This window comes from Podarcis muralis, chromosome 17, assembly GCF_964188315.1.
Source record: "Podarcis muralis chromosome 17, rPodMur119.hap1.1, whole genome shotgun sequence".
Classification (NCBI taxonomy): Eukaryota; Metazoa; Chordata; class Lepidosauria; order Squamata; family Lacertidae; genus Podarcis; species Podarcis muralis.
This window is the reverse complement of record NC_135671.1, coordinates 16825244-16832942: the sequence shown is the minus strand read 5'-3', so window position 1 is coordinate 16832942 and position 7699 is coordinate 16825244. Positions and strand designations below refer to the sequence as shown.

General features: G+C 47.0%; 1 protein-coding gene across 1 annotated transcript in view; it reads left to right on the top strand.

Annotated features, from left to right (window-relative positions):
* Positions 1-1490: 1490 nt before the first annotated feature.
* The window catches only part of LINGO2 (leucine rich repeat and Ig domain containing 2), a 555875-nt gene continuing 549666 nt past the window's right edge, over positions 1491-7699 (top strand). Inside the window, exon 1 of the mRNA XM_028712488.2 lies at positions 1491-2753. The gene's annotated coding sequence lies outside the window, so the exon portion shown is untranslated. The remainder of the gene's footprint in view (positions 2754-7699) is intronic.

Below are 7699 nucleotides of genomic sequence, written 5' to 3'. Positions count from 1 at the left end.
ACCCAACCTCTGCTTAAAAACCTCCAAGGAAGGAAAGTCTACAACCTCCTGAGGGGCTCCATTCCACTGTTGAACAGCTCTTACTATCAGGAGGTTTTTTCATATATTTAGTTGGAACCTCCTTTATTGTAACTTGAAGCCATTGGTTCGAGTCCTACCCTCCAGAGCAGGAGAAAACAAGCTTGCTCCATAAATATATACATGCCCATCAATTCTGAGATGCACAGGGTTTTGACATGTGTTTAACATTGGCTTCTAAGTGCAGCCACATATTCCTGCATTGCAGGGGGTTGGACTAGATGATCCTCAAGGTCCCTTCCAAATCTACAATTCCATGATTCCCTTTGACTTGGAACAATCCACACACTAGAACAATCCACAAAAAGCTGCAGAAACAAGTCCCATTGAAAGTTGGACTTCCATAGGGCTAAGGTTGAAAGGGACTTGCTCTAAAATAGGTATGCCTAATCTCTCAATGTTATCCTATACAACTCAACTCAGAATCGCATTCCATTAAGTTGCATGGGGTTAACTCCCAGGTAAGCGTGCATGAGATTGCACTCTAAAGCGTAGTGACCTCCTCGCTGCACAGACTTTTAGAAGACATGTGAAGGCAGCCCTGTTTAGGGAAGCTTTTTAATGTTTGATGCATTACTCTATTTTAATATTTTGTTGGAAGCCGCCCAGAGTGGCTGGGGAAGCCCAGCCAGATGGGTGGGGTATAAATAATATAATAATTATAACTATAATTAATAATTTTATTATTTAAAGCTCTCTAGATTCTTCTTGATCTTTCTGCTGCCTTTCCTTTAGTTATGCTTAAAATGCTTTCAGTTCCATAGTTGCTTCCCTGCTCCCCCCCCCCAATATTTTATTCAAGTTGGCACCCCTGGTCCCAATCCTGGCTATGCTTACTTTGAAGTAAATCTCAGTTAGACCAATGTGATTTGCTTCCCAGGCTTGGAGCAGGAAAGAGTTTCAAATTCTGTGCGCATACGCATAGGATGGCGGGCATGGCGCTACAAGCGAATACAACCCTACTGAGCATTCAGTGGGTTCTTGGAAGAAAAGGGGCGCAGGAAAGGGACCTAGCAGGAACGTTTTATCAGCCGGTCCTACGTAGAGCTATTCTGAAGGAATCGCGGATATTAAATCGGATCGGGCAAAAGGATCCGTCTGTTTCTAGCAATCCCCCGTGCTCAGAAATAAAACGGTGCACGAGCTTCAGTTCCATTCATGAATTCGTCTTCTCCTAGTGCCTCAAGGAGAAAAGCGAATCTCCTGCGGGGAAGAAAAAGTGCAGGAGCCCTTAGCTTTCTCTCCTTCAGGCATCCAGATCCTCTGCTGCGCTGCTGCATAGGATCAGGCTGCCCAGACCACTGGAAACGCCACCTTTCCCAAACCGCCTGGGTGGTCCTTTCCCCTCCGCCAGCTGAGCGTCCCACCTGCTCCCGCCAACCTCCGAATAGGAGCGTCTCTGCAAAAGCGTCCACCAAGACGCCGGCGCGCATCCATGGCGGACGCGTTCCTGCTGGCTGGGAAGGCGCTGCCTGCGTCCTCTTTCCCTGCTGTAGCTAATCAGGTCACGCTGGGGAGAAGGAGGAGGAACCGCGGCCGGGGGGAGGGGGAAAGGGGGGATCTTTGCGCGCTTACTCGGAGAAATGCGGCACTCCCTGGAGCTCCCAGCCCAACTGCAAGGGCAGACGCGGCAGCTACTCCTTCCTTTCCTGGGAGCAGCGAGGAGCGCGGAAGGGAAAGAGTTAAGCCGCTCGCCTCGGCTGTAGCCGTTTGCGAAGATCGCAGCGTCGGAACAGCTGGTCGTGAGAAAGGGGACACGAAGGACCTTGGCTGGCTTGCTACACGGCTCTAGGGCGCTGGAGAGTCGTTGGGTTTTTGGGGGGAGGTGCGTGCATTGTTTTATTTTGCATTTCCCACTGTCCCCACCCCACCCCTCATCCCTCTCGCTGCGGGACTTCAACGGCCCGTGTTCGAGCCCTGGAAGGAACCGGTGTGTGTGTGTGTTTTGTGTGTGTGTTTCTTTTTTGCACACGCGCAAGCACCCGCCCGCCCATCCTCACCTAGACCTGGGCTTGCTCGCTTGCTCGCTAGATGCTGCCACTACCGCCGCTGTTTCCTTCTCCACCTGAAAGTTTCCACCGTGGAAGGCAGCCGCGTTGCAAGCGGAGCGCGCTGCGAAAGCCTCGCGGGGAAGAAGCCATCTCCTTGGAGCCGTTGAGAATCTGGACTTGAGAATCCGGTCCCTGCATACAGACAAACAAACGAGACCCCCCCCCCCTCCCCGGAAAAAAAAGGCAATTCGGAGTAAAAAGCCTTTCCTCTTCTTTTTAAAGGGTTGCCAATTAACGAGCAAAAAAAGGAGGCAGCAGCAACAACTGATTGGGGAACCTCCCCCGTCCTCCCCCCCCCCCCCACGTTCCTTTCTTTTGGTCGCCTTCATCTCGGGGATCTTAATTGTGGAAAACCTGCCAACAGATAGATAGACGTGTACGCAAGCCAACTTGGAGAAGCGGCGAGGCTTCCCTGCCCACCCTCTTGCCGCCGTCGTTGCCTGTGGCGTGGCAATGTGAGTGAGGATTGCGCCGCCGCTTTCGCCCTATTTCTTCCTTCCCGTCGGCGAGAGAAACCGTGGAATTAGAAGCCCGGCACGGATCGCGCGTGTGCGCGCGTGGTTGTGGAGAGAGACCAGCTTGGTTGTGTTAAAGGACGCCGAGGAGAATTCAGACGGCATCCGGGTAAGGGGATCTCTCCGTTTGCGCTCTCCCCATTATATCCTTAATGCTCTCCCCCCAAATATATATATAGGTTCTAGATTCCGCTCCACCCTTTCTCAGTAAAAAGTGCAATCTAGTTACCAAACGATCTTTCTCCTCTTTGCAGCTGCGCCGGCGTCCTCTCTCTTTCTCTCTCGCTCTCTCCAATCCGAGGGAAAGTTATTGTCCATATAAATCGGATGGGAGATTGCGGATAGGAAGGTGGGGGAATTGGGTGGGGGGAATCCTCCATTTGTACTTTGCAATGTTTAATCTCACAGCTATGGAGGCTTGTCATATTCCCCCCCGCCCCGGCTCTATCCGTATGTGCAAGGATAAGAGGTGGGGGTCAGCGTCCTAGCCGTCTTAGTCCTAAGGAACCCAACGCGTGTGGGTTCTCCTCGCGTGGGAGAAGGGAGAGGCATAGAATCTGCCGATCGTCCGGTCGAGCTTTTCAGTTACAAAGCAGATAGTTGTCTGAGGGATTTTAACTCCGGTGGTAAGAGACTCGTGTTCATCAGAAGGGGCGCCTCCGTTTTCGTCCACTAGAGGTTCCCCGGGAGCGTGAGATGGAGAAGGTTGAAGAGTGGGGGAAAGAGCGAGCGAAAGAGAGACTTAGCATCCTGGAGAATAGGGTTGGTGGTGTCACAGCAGCACCTGAGGGAGAGCGGGATTTGGGGTGGGTGGGGTCTCTGCTTTTCCTACCCCACTCTCTCCTGAAACTTTACCTTGCCTCTTAAGTTTATCCCTTCCGGAAATGCTCTTCTGCGTGCTGCCAATTGCTCACACCCCTCTTCTCTCTGCGGGAGGGCGGAAAAAAATCTAGCCTAGATGTTTCTCTCGGCATAGGGCTCGTTAATATTTCAGAAATAAATTTCTGAACCTTCCTCAGCCCCCTTGCCTACATTGCTGTTTCTTGATTTTCCCACAGGCAAGAGCTTTTTTGGTGACCCATTTTTCAGCGGCGTTAAAGAGGGGAAAAACCAGCATGCATGGAAGGAGAATGGGTTTGGGGTTTTTGTTGTTGATTTGTTACTTTGTTTGCCTTACTCTTGGCTTTTCCTCCTGCCAGGGCAGGGTAGGCTGTGGTTTTTTTGTTTCCCACATTTTCTATTTTACAAGCACCAGAATTCAGGGATCTCGGATCTTCTCATTCCAGACCCTTCATATCATTTCCACACACCACCATCAGAGTCTTAATAAATTTGTATGCCACCCTTCACCCGGAGATCACAGGGCAGTTCACCACATAAACACACAAAATGCAATATTCAAAAGTTTAAAACACAGGCAAACCAACAACCTCCCTCCCACAAATACTATTTTTTTTTGTATTTTATTTTATTTTGAAGCTTACATAATTCACACCCTCTCTCTCACACACATACAAGATCTCACTAAACCTTTCCCTTCCTCTTACATAGTCTTCTCCATTCATTTTCAGAAATGATTCAATTCTCAGCTCCTCCAGTAGTCCACTTTGGTCAGAGCTGGAGTCCCCTCTTTCCTGAGTGTGATCTTCAAAAGACAGAGAGCTTGGTCAGGATTCAGTGTGTTGTATGCTGCATCTAGCTAGTGAGCACCCATGGGTGAGTGAGGGTGAGAGTTGGGAAGATTCTGAAAGAAGCAAAAACCTGCAGCAACCTAAAAGACGTTGCCATGTTGTCACTACCTTCAGAGTTTCTTCTGGCACTCTGCCATAAGGCTTCAGGATACAACTGGCATAGTTGGTACTGAAAAGGTGCCATGTGGAGGGAGATGTAGCCCTCAAACAACAATAATAATGTTATTATTTGTACCCCACCCGTCTGACTGGGTTGCCCCAAGCTACTCTAGACAGCTTCCAACATATATAAAAACATCATAAAACATTTAAAAGCTTCCCTATACTACTATAATATAGATTACCAACTAATTTATCCTTGCCTGGGATTTGGGGTGTGTCTCCATGCCATAGAATCACAGCACCTTAACAAATAGTGAAGGCTCTGGAAAAGCCAGGAGTCTCCTCTTGGATGACCACCAGACAGAGACAGAAGAAAAATTGTCTTCCTCTAGGTGGCTCTGGTTTCTGATGTCTCGGCTGCGAGGGGAGACATGGTCAGCTGAAATGGTTTGACTGATAAGGCTCACAAGGGACACAGTGTTCTGCTTTCAGCTGTCCCCTATCATATTGTGGTCAGGGTATGTGTGTTTAGCAGGTGATTTGAGTTGGGAGAAAGAAAACCCATTCCTCTTTATTTGTGTGTGCTAGAAAAAAAATATTAATGGTTCTTCACTCTCTCTCCATCCAGGCCAGATATTTGCTTTACAGTTTGAATAGAAATGCTTAGGTTGCAGGTTGCGAGGGTGGGTGTAAGGTGCTGATAGGAGCTTAAAAGGAGGAGGAAACCATTAATGTAGCATTGATGGGCGGAATTACTATTTGCAGGTGGTGTAAGCCTTCCCAGTATCTTCGGTGCCAGGAAGATCCATTGCATGTAAAGGCTGTGATGCTCACTGCATTATTTTGAAAGATCATTATTTGTCTCATACATGAGAGGGGCTGACATGCTATGTAGAAACTGTCTTGTTTCTAAAGCGAAGGTTTTAATTGCTGCCAAGTTCATGTCACGAAGCATATCTTTGCAATATGCAGTAATAGGAGGTGTCTAGCAAATACAGAAGTGTTCACATTGATGTTGCTTGTGATGACAAAAATCTATAGCCACTGGTTTTTGTGAGCCAGTGTAGCTTTGCCCATTATGGAAAAGTTTGAAATTTCTTCAGTACTTGTGAGATATTGTTTCATGTCCTTTGTAATAATTGTGTTTTCAATATGGTTTTAATGCTGGTTTCAGCCTTCAGATCAAAGGCTTACTAACAGCATTTGTCTATTCAGCTTTACTGTTCTTTATTTTGGAGCTGTTTGAACCGTTGTCATTTTGAAGTAACATTTTTTTTTAAAAAAATGAGAAATTATGAAGCCTTGCTGACTAAGTTCCTCCCAAATATAGCTGAAAACTTGAGTGGTTTGCCAAGAAATGAGAGGCATGTTAAAATATACGGTTTTGATGTTGAAAAGAGCTGCCTTCATATTAGCTCAAAACACAGCGAGAATGCCTTAAGTGTGAAATTAATCACCTGGGGGCTGTACTTTATAGAAAGAAAGCATGACCTGCCAAAAGAAGAATGAATAAAGATTATTTTTGTGGTCTTGTGTGGATTTTTCAGGGGCTGGAGAGAACGGCCGCATGAAATATACCTCAAAGCACTTGTGAGTCATGTGCTGTGTAGTGCACAATCTCACATCAATGGGAATTGGGCAGTAGTCTGCAAGCACATGGGAAGCTACAGGATGAAAGAAGTATGCAACATTTAGATTGCAGGACAGAGTAAATCTATAGCCCAGTGCTGTGCATGCTAACCCAGAAGCAAATCCCACTGTGTTCAATTATGCTTACTCCCAGATAAATGTGCACACAGCCTCCAAGAGCAGACCATCTATAAAGCTTATTCTGTGTCACTTGTCTTCGCTATCAAAATGCCACTGCTCTGCTAGAGGCAACTCCCATTCCAGGGAGCACATCCATGAAAAGGTTTCTTGCTGCAACAGAGAATGTAGGGAATGTGTGTTCATTTTCCAGTATTGTGACCTGGCTACTAAATATAACGTTCTGTTTAAAATGCCTTCACATTTCCCTTTTTTTTAAAATAAAAAAAGGAAACATCTAACCTACAGTGTTACCTATAATACACAAATTAAATGTGACTGCATCACATCTCTGAAATTTCTGTTCGCAAACTGAATTACTGAATGTAAAAGGTGTGGCTAAATAAAGGGTATTGCCATTCCCTGTGATTGGCTCTTTAGGTACAATGGCAATAGCTCTCTGCAAATATTTTGTTTCTAGATATTCTGTGAAAGGGCTCTAGGTGGAAATGTTTTCCTATGTAGTAAGAGCTGAGGAAAAGACAAAGTGGTAGAGATGGTTGTCTGTGGCGGATGAGCTACCTCTGAGCCCTGTAATCTGTTTAACGAGTGGTGACAAATTAAGCTCTATATTCTGGGGCAGTATCGATATGTTGTGACAGTGAAGGTGGCACTTTGCTACCTGCGGTGGATAAGAGGCCCTCACTCTTCCAGGTACAGAAATCCGACCAGACTGGCAGAAGAATCTTACAGAAGGGTCATCTAGGACCCACGTACCTACAGGATCGCCTCTCCTGGTATGCCCCACGGAGGAACTTAAGGTCCACAAATGACAACATTTTGGAGGTCCCAAGTTGCAAGTTGGTTCGATTGGTCTCAACTAGGGCCAGGGCCTTTTCAGTAATGGCCCCGACTTGGTGGAACGCTCTGTCACAAGAGACTAGGGCCCTGCGGGACTTGACATCTTTCTGCAAGGCCTTTGGTTTGGACTCAGTCTGACCCTTATGTTTCCCTCCCCTTATGGTTTTGCTCTGTGGGCTACTTTTAAAATGAGGCTGCATTTTAAATTGCATTTTAACCTGTATTTTAAATTGGTCCCCCCCCCCTATTATGTTTTTACTGTAATTTTACAGCTGTTAGCCACCCTGAGCCTGGCTGTGGCTGGGGAGGGTGGGGTATAAAATAAAATTTATTATTATTGTTATTATTAGTTCAACCCCCACTGCAAGGTAGAAATCTCAGCTAAAGCATCCACGACAGATGGCCACCCAACCTCTGCTTAAAAACCTCCAAGGGAGGAGAGTCCACCGCCTCACGAGGGAGACCATTCCACTGTCAAGCAGCTCTTACTTGGATGCTGCCAAATGGAGAGCCTCCTTCACTGTGTCTGTGGGAAGCAGGCTAACTTAGCAAGATCAGGGCAGGAGAAATAGCTTGCACAGCTCTTGTACAGCTTTGATCTCCAGTGCTGCTTCACTTCCTCTTCCGCCCCAGTTTATGCTGCCTGAGGTGGCAG